A 13,691-nucleotide genomic window follows, 5' to 3' on the forward strand; every position below is an offset into this window, starting at 1 on the left:
CTTTACTGATGTATAGTATTCCATTGTATGAACATATCATATAGATGGATCATGTTTTTTATCCATTCTTCCACTTTCTTTCTCTTTATTGATGCATTTAGTCCATTTACATTCAGCGTAATTATTTATAGGTATGAATTTAGGGCCATCATTTTGATGTCTTTTCATGTTGGAGACAGTTTCTTTTTCCCACTTAATTTTTTGCACTTTATATATTGTCTCTTCCTCTTATTTGTTACTGTTAACTGTTGTTACTGTTGAGTACTGCTGAGTCTCTATTTTTTTCTTTTATTTTGCTTTGATGTGTAGGACCGTTTGTCTCCTTTCTGGTTACCTTAATACTTACCGCTATTTTTCTAAATTTAAGCCTAACTTATTTCTATATATCGCCTTGTCTTCCTCTCCATATGAAAGATCTATGACTACATTTCTTTGTCCCTTTGTATTGTTTAATGTTGTCTTCTTTTGCATAATAACATCGCTGTTTCCCTGTTTTGAGCACTTTTTATTTTGATTTATTTTTGTGATTTCCCTGTCTATGTTGATAGCTGATTGCTCTGTCCAGTGTTCTAGTCTTGGGTTGATTCCTGATATTATTGATTTTCTAACCAAAGAACTCCCTTTAATAATTCTTGTAGCTTTGGATTGGTTATTACAAATTCTCTAAACTTCTGTTTATCCGGAAATGTCCTAATTTCACCTTCATATTTGAGACATAGTTTTGCTGGATAGATGATTCTTAGCTGGCAATTTTTTTTCCTTCAATTCTTTGTATAAGTCATCCCATTGCTTTCTTGCCTGTATGGTTTCTGCCAAGTAGTCCGAGCTTATTATTATCGACTTTCCTTTGTAGGTAGCTTTTCTTTTAACCCTGGCTGCTCTTAAATGCCTCTTTTTATCTTTGGTTTTGGCAGGTTTGATTATAATATGTCTTGGTGACTTTCTTTTAAAATCTATCGTATGTGGTGTTTGATGAGTATCTTGGATAGATGTCTTCTCGTCTTTCATGATATCAGGGAAGTTTTCTGCCAACAAATCTTCAACAATTCTCTCCATATTTTCTGTTATCCCTCCCTGTTCTGGTACTCTAATCACTTGTGGGTCATTCCTCTCTACAGAGTCCCACATAATTTTTAAATTTTCTTCATTTTTTCAAATTCTTTTATCTGATTTTTCTTCAAATGTATTGGTGCCATGTGCTTTTCCTTCAAGTTCACTAATTCTGCCTTCCACTTGCTCAATTCTACTCCTCTGAATTTCTATTGAATTATCAAATTCTGTAATTTTATTGTTAATCTTCTGAATTCCTGATTGCAATCTATCTATGGATTTTATTATTAAAATCTTTTGAAATTTTTCATTATGTTCCTGAATAACCTTTTTAATTTCTGCAATTACTTTATCTGTGTGCCTTGGCTTGTTGTGTGTATTGCTTGATTTCCTTCCTTATGTCTTGAAGGGTTCTGTATATTAATCTTCTGTATTCTGCATATGGTAATCCCAGGAAGTCACTTTCATCTAGAAGATCCCTTTATTAATCGTTTTGGGAGCTTGTTGAAGTGATCATGGCCTGTTCCTTTATGTGATTTGACATTGACTGTTTTCTCCAAGCCATCTATAAGTTATTATATTAGTTTGTTTTATGTTTGCTTGCTGTATCCTAGCTTCTTGCTTTGTTCTGTTTTGACATGCCCAGATGGGTTTCTTGAGTGAACTAGCTTGATTATTTTCACCTTTGAAGCTCTGAGGTCCTGTCACCAGATGGCTAGAGCTGTTATCAGGTATGTTAGCCTAGGAGTCTGTTTATTTTCTTGTATGTGTTCAGCTCAGGTGCCCAAGTAGCTGGTCATCAAGTGCTTGGTAGAGGCTCTGTCCTAAAGACTTAGAGGGGCAGGGGTGATTGGCGTACGTACTGGTATCTGCTTGCAGCAAGGGGTCATGCTCTGAACAAGGCAGAGGGCTGAGAATGGTCCCCCAAGTGTTTCTGAGGAAAGCATGTCCCTGTTCCCTAGCGTGTACGGGTGGGTGTGTTCTGCAGATGGAACATGGGCACCCAATGTTTTTGGTTGTAGGAATTGGGAGGTACCAGTTATCCTTGGACCCCGTCGTGGGTGGCTGGGTGACCTGAATGGAGCCACCAGTCCTTAGGCCCCTGATGTGGGTAGGTGAGGACCCAGTTTAATAGGCAAAGCAGTGTCAAACATCAAACACCCACCTCTCCACTGCACAGCTGAAACAGTTGTAGCCTGCCAACAAGGGCCTATTCTCCCAAAATAGGCCCACACAGGTCCAGGTAGGGGGGAAAGGTACTCAAAGTCCATGGACTCTTTATGACTGGAAAGGAGCCACTTCTGTCCTGACCTCCCCAGCTTAGTTGAGCTGGCAAATTATCTTTTCCCCCAACTGCAAATTTATTCCCTCTCCAACGTCAGGAGGATGGCTTTAGGCACTCAACTGGGCCTATCTCAGGCCCAGAGAAACCAAGAGCCGCTGAAGCTGGCTTGGGAGTGGGGGGCACGGTAAAATATATGCATGTGCTTAGCTTTTGCCAAAAGCGCCGTTCTTCTCTGGTTCCGGAGGTGTGAGTAGGCTACATTGTGTTTGCTTTTCCCTGAGGAAACTGGGGCATGACACTAGTACCATCCTGCCACAGCTGCTCCTGGGAGTGGTGCCTGAGGGTTCCTGGGAATTCAGATCCAATAACGCTTCTCTGTTTCTGGACCGTCTCTTCCTCCCCCTGCCACTCAGCTTCTTTTCTAATTTTGCCTTTGATTTTCAGAGCTCAGAGCTTGTCAAAAATATACTTGTTTCACTTGTTTTTTCGGGTCTTTGTTGTAAGAGGGCTCGCAGGAAGTGTCAATCTATTCTGCCATCTTGGCCCCGCCTCTAGAACCTTATGTCTTTCTTGAGTTGCTTTGGCCTTAATGCTTCTTTCTTAACTAACTTGTGGAGACAATGGTACTCACTTAAAGTTAGTTGTGGTCATCTATTATCCACATGTTCTCTCCAAACACTCTAAGCAATCACTGGTATATGGGCCACCGTCTACACACCCATTTTGTAGGGCTTGGTGGAAACCTGAGTGTAAGAGGCTAGAGAATCTGAAAGAAGAAAAATCTGCTCTAGTGCTTGGGAAAAATTGATGTACCTTCTGCAGAATGGAGAACACAGGATTCTCAAATAACATCAGGAAAAGAAGAATTCATTCGTACCAAAGAAGAGATCCTTTTCTTTGTCTCATCCCCTTTTCTGGCATGTTCTAAAATGTTCATAAGTAGATGTTTAACCCAGGTTTATGCTGAGAAGGCAAAGACTCACTGCCAAGTCTTGTTGACCTCTCATTCGTGGACATGGATATCGAGACATGGATATTGAGCAGAAAGAAGCCATGGAAGAGCATAGAAATGTCTTTGTCCAGCTGTCCTGAACTCAGTCTCTGGGTGGATGGGAGAATCTTACCTCCTGAAGAGACTACCAATGAAGAAACGAAGCACAAATCCTAAACACCATGGGCCAAAAGAGGAGAACACAGACACATTAACCCAAAGACCTCGGGTAAGGGCTACATTATTTCAGGACAGTTGCCACTTCCTTGTGGAATGATTCTACATTTCCCTATACATATTTTCAATTATTGACCCTGAGAATAAAAGTAACAATCTTGATGAATCAATGTAGATTTGATCATACAATCCAGAATATGAACTAAAAGGTTTTTGTGTTTTGACCTAAATAGGAGAAAATCTTTTAGAGGGACCTTGCTGCCAAAGGCTTGAAGGAAGGACATGGCTAGTTTCTCTGTAGGAAGGGGCTATCAATTATGGTAGCAGAGGTGAAAAGCCAAATGACCTGGAGGTCTTTTATAATGCATTACTCCCTTTCCTTTTCTCTCTAAAACCTGTAACTATCCACCTTCTATCAGTCTGTCACAGGACATCTCTAAGCCAATTTTGAGGTCACCTACTTGGCTTGGGAAGGACTAACCTACATTGCCTCTGAGCCTATACTAGGACTGAGGAAAAGATGAGTGAGAATGTAGTTATTACAGATTGCACAGAGTTTCTGACTTTCTTTCATCACAGTCCCCTCGTTAGACTCCTTTTGAGCTAAGAGCAGGATGTGAAGAGTAGAGAGGTCAGATAGAATTACCTTAGGAAATTGTTGGGTTTCAATAAGCTTCATTTAAGACTTAGAAATATGTAGAGCAAACAAAGGGAAACTTTCTTTTGTATTATTTTCATTTTAAGCAAAACCTCATAAACTTCCCCAATTGCAGTGGTGCTTAATCTCAGAACTGAGTGCCCATCCCGCTTCTTCTCTCAACAATGCTCCCACCACACCCACCCACTGAAATCAAGAAATCGCTGCAGTTCCCGCTGAAGCCACAATATCAACAATGCCTGAATTGCAAACAAAAATTCAACCTGGTGTGCCCTGTCCACAGTGCTCAGCATGTCTACCCTGGGAGGGAAAGGACAGTGAATCACTCTCAAAAGCAAGGCAGTCTTTGGGAAAATGAACTGAATCCTCTTCTGGAACAAGCCTCCTTCTCTTTTCCTTGCCCTCTTCCTCTCTCTCATTTTTCTCTTTCTTTCATTTCACCCCATCCCACCTCTTTCCTCTGTCTCTCAGCTGATGCGCCTCTATCCTCCCTCTTCCCTCCTGTGTACTCCAGAACAACGTTTACACAGTAGTTTAGTGCACTCTTAGTGCCATACAAACTCATTTTAATCTCTGTATTGAGATTCACATGTAGTTGATATCTTTACCATATCACTTGATAATTTCTTCCCTCACCTAATAGACCTAGTGTAATATCTCCTCAGCATAGGTCCACACTCATTCAGGCCAACTGTAGAGCTGGGAGAAATGGAATGTAGATGAATTTTTTTCCTCTAAACGAAGAAGAATTGGACTTCATGCTAGGAAGAAAGAATTTGTACAAGAATCTAAAATATTTTCAGAGGACATATTTTAAATACTTACATCCAAAATGACTGTCACATCAAAATGTAGTTAATGCAGAAAGCCTCAACTCCTTTGCTCATCAGAAACTAAGTTTGAGACCCTGTCCAGACACATGAAGGGGTTTCATTAAAATTCACTTTGCAGATGGTCTTCAGCTGCTGCGATTTCCTCAGTCATTTCAGAGAAGCTGATTCTGAAAGAAGAGCTGTCACCAAAGACAGGGTTCCTTCTTTATTTTCAGTCACGCCCGAGGCCTGTTTTCGGACCACAACTGTCTCGCACATACACCACTTGTTGTCTGGCTCCTCAGGCCTTCTTAGCCTTGATTCACACATGTAAATTAGAGTTACAAATAAATAGTATTAATTTTACCTCCATGTTTAGCTAATGGAGTGCCCGAACGGTGCAAATGGTTAACATGTTGGCCTTATAGCCAAAGAGTTGGATGTTGGAATCCACCCAGAAGCCCTGGGAAGAAAGCCTAGACCATCTACATCTGAACAAATCAGCCTTTGAAAACCCTATGGAGCACAATTGTAGTCTGACACACATGGGGTCATCATTTATCTGCAATCAACTGGTTTGTGTTTTTATTTATTTTAGCTAATAATGTTTAATTATAAATATAGAAACCAAGCTTGATTAAGATTAATATCATTTTAAAATAATACATACAAGTAAATAATATTTCCTCAGATTTGTGTATTCGCTTGGGTTCTAGTGTCCAATCAATCTTACAATATTGTAAGTGGCAACACAGTTCTAGTGCTTGATGATTAGTGGCCAGCACCACGTTCCATTCACCCAATTCCTGAAATTGCTTTACTTCACTTAATAGGAGTGGTCCAATGTCTCAGCACAGTCAAATTGATACAAAATTTCTAATGCTCACGGACAGGCAAAACACAGTTCTTAGAAGGCATCAATCTGCAGACTACAATTTGAACAGCAGTAATGAAGAGATAGGACGTATTGTAGGTGAGAGGACATCCAAGGAAATCCTTCCTTCTTCTTTTTGTTTAAATTGAGACTTCGTTCACAAAGAGTAAGATGCATACAACTTAATTGTTCAGCTTAATGAGTTATTACATTTGTACATCTCATATATGCAACATGCAGACCAAGATAAAGAATTTTTCAGCTCTCAGAACCTCCCTTGTATCTATCCCAATCAATTCCAATCTTCAGACCTCTACCACCATTTTTGGGAGCTTGTTGAAGTTATCATGGTCTGTTTCTTTATGTGATTGGACATTGGCTATTGTCTCCCAGCCATCTATAAGTTCTGTTGGTGGCAAATTCTCTTAGCTTTCCTTTGTCTAAGAATGTCTTGATTTCTCCTTCATTCCAAAAAAATTTTTTTTCCAGAATTCATAATACTCCTCTTTCAGCACTTGAAAAATCTGCCTCTTAATTATTTCCTCCATGGTTTCTAATGAGATATTCACTGTCACTCAAGTTGTTCTTTCCCATATAGGAAAGGTGCCATTTCTCTCACTGCTTTCAAGATCTTTTTTCTTTTGCTTTACTTTTAGAATTCATAAGTTTTGATTGACATTGCCCCCATCCCATTCAATTGGCAGACAGGCCTTTCCTCTGAAAACCACACACACACACACACACAATTCAAACCTCCAGGTCAGCAGTCTATACAGTTTCAGACTTGTGTATTCCAGTGTTAAGAAAACAACTAAACAAGACTGTCTCTTAGGGCTGGCAAATTCATCATCTAAACATCCCATAAAGCAAAAAGTAAACAAAGTGTCTACCAATGTACAAGCAAAACTATACAAACCTCTTTCTGTGCTCAGTGAAAGGCACTGCATCTTTTCTAGTTCCCCAAATGCAAAATATTCCAAAATCCTGACTATCTTTCTCCTTGCTATCTCTACTTTTTGTCTTTTTCCTCTGCATTACTGCAACATTTGTCTTATTGGCTAGAATGTGACAAAACAGACCATGACTGGGCAGAGTGCTATGATTTCTTTCCCTGTTCTGGCTCTCTTCAGACTCCTGTAGAGCAAAGAGCAGGAAGAGAGGAGTGAAGAAGGAGGGCTTGTAAGAGAACTAATTAGAGTCAAATGAAAGACTGCCTGAACAGGGACTTGAACCCTGGACCCTCAGATTAAAAGTCTGATGCTCTACTAGCTAAACTATCCATGGGCTGTCTGTTTCCTGAGTGCTTAATTTAGGTTCATTTATATTGCCAATTATTTGTAGGTCATGGCCTCAAATATTCTCCTTGAATTCTCTTCACTGCCAAGAAGATTTTGTTTGAAAGAGATGTTATAATCCCTGGTAACATTTCCCTTTTCCTCTCTTTGCCTTGTATCTCTTTAGAGTTTCAGAACCAGAGACTGATCTCTCGATAAAGCACTGCCAGGTTTCAGACCACAGGGCTAGACCCAGACTACTTCATTTCTTGCCAAGTGTTGTGATTTTATCCCTTCATTTCTTATTTCCCCACCTGCACCTATTTTTCTTGAAGAAACACTCACGCTACTCTTCCTGTCTCTCTGCACTGTCTTGTACAACTTTTTGCAGCCTTGGGAGGCAGAGGAGAAAAGAGTTGAAGGAAATAGAACTTGAAGACCCACTAGCACATTCCGAAATGGTGGGCAAGCAAAGAAACCTGGGTTTAATCTTCTGCATCTCTATGCTTGCATTTCTTAATAATGCAACCTGTCTGCCATGAGTAAGTCACTCCTGCTTTTCATTTTCTTTCTAATCCTCGTCCTCTTCCTTCTCCTTCTTCTCTTCCTTCTCCGTGTCTTTATTCATTATTTGCTGCTCACACCCAAAGGAAAAGGATAATTATCTTCATAAATTAGTGTACATTAGGACATTCATCCATAATACAATCTAAGACAGTTGTGAGTTTTGACCTAAACCTGGAAAAAATACTCTACAGGGAAACCAGGAACAAAAGAGGAAGTTTTGGGGTGAAGGAAAGACTAATCTACCTAGGGTTGGTATGGGGAGGAAAGACAGCTTGCGATATGGCAAAGACTATTGTTTATTTCTTCCAAATAATTCAGCACTTCCAAGAAACCAAAACCATGTGAAAACTGAGAGAATTTGTAGTTACTTTAGGAATTTGTGATTTTCTCATCTCTCGTACCCTATGAATATATAAAGCATAGTTGGGGGTGGGTCACACAAACTCACCTTGGATTGGCTTGTATGTCAATCTGCAAGGGAGCTAGAAAAAACTTTTAAGCAGAATATCTAGGGGGGTTAGACTTTCAATAAATCAAGAAGCCTTCCAAGGTATTTTGGCTCTCTTTTCCCTACTTGAAGTAGCTTGGAAGTCACCAAACTGCACCTCAGAGATCAGGACCACTCTCCCAGAGACGTTTGGGACCCACAACCCTGGCCCATCAGCATATCAGGTGATTCTTCTACCTTTTGGTAGAGGACCAAGTTGTCAAAAGATATTTTATGAATGGATTATAATAAAATATTTTTCTAATGTTAAAAGCTGGCATTTCTGACAAGGGGAGCTCTTGTCTGAGCTTTCAAACCTTTCTCCCTGGAGGAACACCTTCTCATCTTTGAGACTGAAAAGGTCTGAACATACCATCCTATGGTTCTCCCTCTCTTGCTGTCATCTGCATCCCTTCCTTGCAGATTTTAGCTCTTGGCTCATGTTTCTCCACTGAAGCACATCATTATGATCGTGACTTATACCAGTGAGTCCTCAAACAAGTATGTCACTTCTGATCCTGTCACAATCTCACAGTTTATTAATTGTAAGTAATTATTTTCAGAGCTTTCAGGTGATGCTTGATTCCTTTTTCTAATGTTGTTAAATTTTCCTCCAATTGCAAAGTTAAAAATTTGAAAACGGAAACTGAATGCTTCCTAGCAACTCTTTCACTTTCAGGTTTGGACTACTTCTTTGGCGTGTTGGTCATGTGGCCTGAGGGATAGGTCTCTGATTCCAGATCAGAAGCCTGAAGTTTCCAGTCCCTACTTGGTCTCCTGTTTATTGTTGGGCAAGAAGTGGAAGCTTCTTAAATTGAGTTCCAATGTCTGGGTGCAGAGTTGTTGCAGGAGGGGAGGGGTGGAGTTTGAGTTAAGTGTCTCCTGTCACAGATCAATAAACAAACCAAAAACTCAAACTAAACCCTTTGCCATTGAGGTTGTGTTGATTCCACAAAGGTTAAACCTGTTGCGGTCCAGTGCATTCTGACTCACGGTGACCCTATAGGACACAGTAGAGCTGCACAGAAGTCGACTGCCACATTTTTCTCCCATGGAGTGGCTGGTGAGTTTGAAATGCTAAGTGCTTAACCACTGATAAGTATCACCTGGGGACAATTCTAAATTATATAGATTTATGCCCGCATCGTATTTCAGTAAATCAGAAGCTGAGCAGTGATCCCAGGAATCCACATTTTTAAAATGTTCTCAGGCTAGTCCCAAGCTTTGGAGCCACTGAAATTCAGCCTGTAGCATATATGACCCTTAAGTCTTTATGTTGGAGGATCATTAGTGTTTATCATATTACCTTTTAATATCTTTCTGCTCATAATTGTCAAGTTTAGCTACTTTCCCTGCACCTGCTAAGCCTCAGTCCAGTTTTGCTGAACTAGAGAAGAGGTTATCTGTGCAAGAAAGGACAAGAGAGTTGATATAAATGTTTTTTCCATTCTTCAGTACGGTGGTAAGGCTTCACAAGGACAAGTAAGAACCAAAATAAAATTTATAAGAGAGAAGATAAACTATTCAGGATTACAGGCAGTCCCAAGATTATGAATTAGGTACAAACCAAACCCTATAAATCCTATTATATTAAATATTTAAGGTACATACGATTCACAATAACAAACAGGCATTACTTTGCCTTGTGCATCAAAACATTATTATTACAGTATTACTATGTTTAAGAAGTTTTAGTGTATCTGGAAATGTTTATGCATAGAAAGGTACACTACATGCTATACTATATACTATAAACATTTGACTAACTGACATCAGCTATGAAGCACACCTAACTGTCCCAATTTGATTAAAAGACATACTTAGGAACTGAACTCGTTTGTAATCCAGGGACTGCCTGTATGTAATACAGGACTTTTGCACAAAGTCCAAATCACATAATGCGTCCTCTTGCACAGAAAGTATTGTGGTTCTTAAGCAATTCATGACTGTATCACAAAGTAGGTGGCTTTAAACAACAGATATTTATTATCTCACAGTTTTGAAGGCTAGTAGTCCAGATTCAGGGTGTCAAAAAACGCTTTGCCATTAAGTTGATTCTGACTCACAATCGACTCAGAGCAACCCTATAGGACAGAGTAGAACTGCCCGATAGGGTTTCCAAGGCTATAATCTTTAGCAAAGGAACCCTGGTGACACAGTGATTCAGAACTTGGCCGGTTGTTCAAACTTACCAGCAGCTCAGCTGGACAAAGATGTGGTAGTTTGCTTCCATAAATAGGTGCAGTCTTCAAAACCCTGTGGGCCATCGGGAACTTGGGGATAGATGCAACTGTGTCACGTACCCCCATCCTGAAGGGGGTACCAGGCAGGGAGCATCCATCCAGAGCCTGGTCCCCTGACCACACACCCACCTGCAGACAAAGTGACGTGCAGAAGATGCTTTGAGAAAAGGGGGAGCCACTGAAAGGGATTAAATTCTGATTTGTGTATTTTTGTTTCTGTGGCTGTTTTGTTGTGTGGAGAGAAAGGTGGAGGGTGTAGGCAGCTCTCACCTCCTGTCCTCCTGGCCCCAGACTTTGGCCCTTGAGAAGTGTTTCACTGTGGAAGTGGGGGACTTCCATTGCTCTCTCGCAGTCCCTTGCTCCTCTTTGAACTCCCTCCTCCCTGCTCAGTGGGAAAACACTCTGGGTCCTCATATTCCGAGGTGAGAAACAGTGACTTTGTCTCACCTTCTTGAATTATTTCCATAAATAAGAACTTAAAAAAAAAAATAGTTGTTGGGTGTCATCAAGTTGATTTGACTCATAGTGACCCCATGTGAAAGAGTAGAACTGCCTCATTTGGTATTCTAGGCTGAAATCTTTATGGGAGCAGATTGCCAGGTCTTTCTCCTAAAGAAAAACTAGAGTGTCTCTCAGAAGAGATTGAAAAGGTAATCAAAAAACTCCCCCCCCCCAAAAAAAAAAGCCGTGGTCCAGATGGCTTCACTGCAGAGTTCTACCAAACTTCCATAGAATAGTTAACACCACTACTACCAAAGGTATTTCAGAGCGTAGAAAAGGACAGAATGCTCCTAAACTCATTCTATGAAGGCAGCATATCCCTGATACCCAAACCAGGTAAAAACATCATAAAGAAAGAAAATTACAGACCTATACCCGTCATGAACTTAGATCAAAAAATCCTCAACAAAATTCCAGCCAATAGAACTCAGCATCGTATCAAAAAAAAAAAAAAAAAATTCACCATGACCAAGTGGGATTCATACCAGGTATGCAAGGATGGTTCAAAATTAGAAAAACAATTAATGTAATCCATCATATAAATAAAACAAAAGACAACAATCACAGGATTTTATCAATTGATGCAGAAAAGGCATTTGACAAGTTCAACACCCATTCATTATAAAAACTCTCAGCAGAATAGGAATAGAAGGGAAATACCTCAACATAATAAAGGACATTTATACAAAGCCAATGGCCAACATCATCCTAAATGGAGAAAGCCTGAAGGCATTCCCCTTGAGATTGGGAACCAGACATGTATGCCCTTTATCACCACTGTTATTGAACATCGTGCTGGAGGTCCTAGCTAGACCAATTAGTCTAGATATAGAAATAAAGGGATCCACACTGGCAAGGAAGAAGTAAAAGTTATCTCTATTTGCAGATGATATAATCTTATACACAGAAAAACCCTAAGGAAGCCTCAAGAAAACTACTGAAACTCAAAGAAGAGTTCACCGTAGCATCAGGATACATGATAAACATACAAAAATCAGTTGGATTCCTCTATACTAAAAAAAAGAACATCGAAGAGGAAATCACCAAATCAATACCATTTACAGTAGCCCCCAAGAAAATAAAATACTTAGGAATAAATCTTACCAGAGATCTAAAAGACTTATACAAAGAAAACTACAACACACTTCTACAAGAAACCAAAAGAGACCTACATAAGTGGAAAAACATACCTGCTCATGGAGAGGAAGACTTACCATTGTAAAAATATCTGTTCTATCAAAAGCCATCTATAGATTTAATGCAATTCTGATCCAAATTCCAATGACATTTTTCAATGAGTTAGAGAAACAAATCACCAAGTTCATATGGAAAGGAAAGAGGCCCTGGATAAGTAAAGCATTACTGAAAAAGAAGAACAAAGTGGGAGGCCTCACTCTACCTAATTTTAGAGCCTATTATACTCCCAATGTAGTCAAAACAGCCTGGTACTGGCACTACAACAGATACATAGACCAATGGAACAGAATTGGAATCCAGACATAAATCCATCCACATACGAGTAGTTGATATTTGACAAAGGCCCCAAAACAGTTAAATGGGGAAAAGACAGTCTTTTTAACAAATGGTACTGGCATAACTGGATATCCATCTCCAAAAAAAATGAAACCTCACACCATGCACAAAAACAAACTCAAAATGGATCAAAGACCTAAATATAAAATCTAAAACGATACAGATCATGGAAGAAAAAATAGGGAAAATGTTAGGAGTCCTAATACATGGCATAAACAGTATACAAAACTTTACTAACAATGCAGAAGAGAAAGTAGATGACTTGAAATTCCTAAAAATCAAACACCTATGCTCATCCAAAGACTTCACCAAAAGAGTAAAAAGATTACCTACAGACTGGGAAAATGTTTTTAGCTACGACATTTCCAATCAGCGCCTGGTCTCTAAAATCTACGTGACACTGCAAAAACTCAACTACAAAAAGACGAATAACCCAGTCAAAAAATGGGCAAAAGATATCAACAGACACTTCACTAAAGAAGACATTCAGATGTCTAACAGATACATGAGGAAATGCTCACAATCATTAGCCATTAGGGAAAGGTGAATCAAAACTACAAAGAGATTCCATCTCACTCCAATAAGGCTTGCATTAATCCAAAAAACAGAAAATAATAAGTGTTGGAGAGATTGTGGAGAGACTGGAACACTTACACACTGCTGGTGGGAGTGTAAAATGGGACAACCAATTTGGAAATCAATTTGGTGCTTCCTTAAAAAGCTAGAGATAGAACTACCATAGGATCCAGCAATCCCAGTCCTTGGAATATATTCTAAAGAAATAAGAGCCTTTACACGAACAGATATATGCACACCCATGTTCATTGCAGCACTGTTTACAATAGCAAAAGGATGGAAACAACAAAGGTGCCCATCAGTGGATGAATGGATAAATAAATTATGGTATATTCACACAATGGAATACTATGCATCGATAAAAAACAGCGATGAATCTGTGAAATATTTAATAACATGGAGAAATCTGGAAGGCATTATGCTGTGTGAAATTAGTCAGTTGCAAAAGGACAAATATTGTATAAGACCACTATTATAAGAGCTTGAGAAATAGTTTAAACAGAGAAGAAACTATTCTTTGATGGTTACGAGAGTGGGGAGGGAGGGAGGGGTTTTCACTAATTAGATAGTAGATAAGAACTACTTTAGGTGAAGGGAAAGATAACATACAATACAGGTGAGGTCAGCACAACTGGACGAAACCAAAAGCAAAGATGTTTCCTG

At 39.5% G+C, this 13,691-nt stretch overlaps 1 non-coding gene across 1 annotated transcript; it reads right to left on the reverse strand.

Moving 5' to 3' along the window:
• Window positions 1–7,058: 7,058 nt before the first annotated feature.
• On the reverse strand, window positions 7,059–7,133 carry TRNAK-UUU (transfer RNA lysine (anticodon UUU)). The gene has a single exon. It is a non-coding gene; the product is annotated as a tRNA-Lys (tRNA).
• Between the last annotated feature and the right edge of the window lie 6,558 nt (window positions 7,134–13,691).

This window comes from Elephas maximus, chromosome 1 (assembly GCF_024166365.1).
Source record: "Elephas maximus indicus isolate mEleMax1 chromosome 1, mEleMax1 primary haplotype, whole genome shotgun sequence".
Taxonomy (NCBI): Eukaryota; Metazoa; Chordata; class Mammalia; order Proboscidea; family Elephantidae; genus Elephas; species Elephas maximus.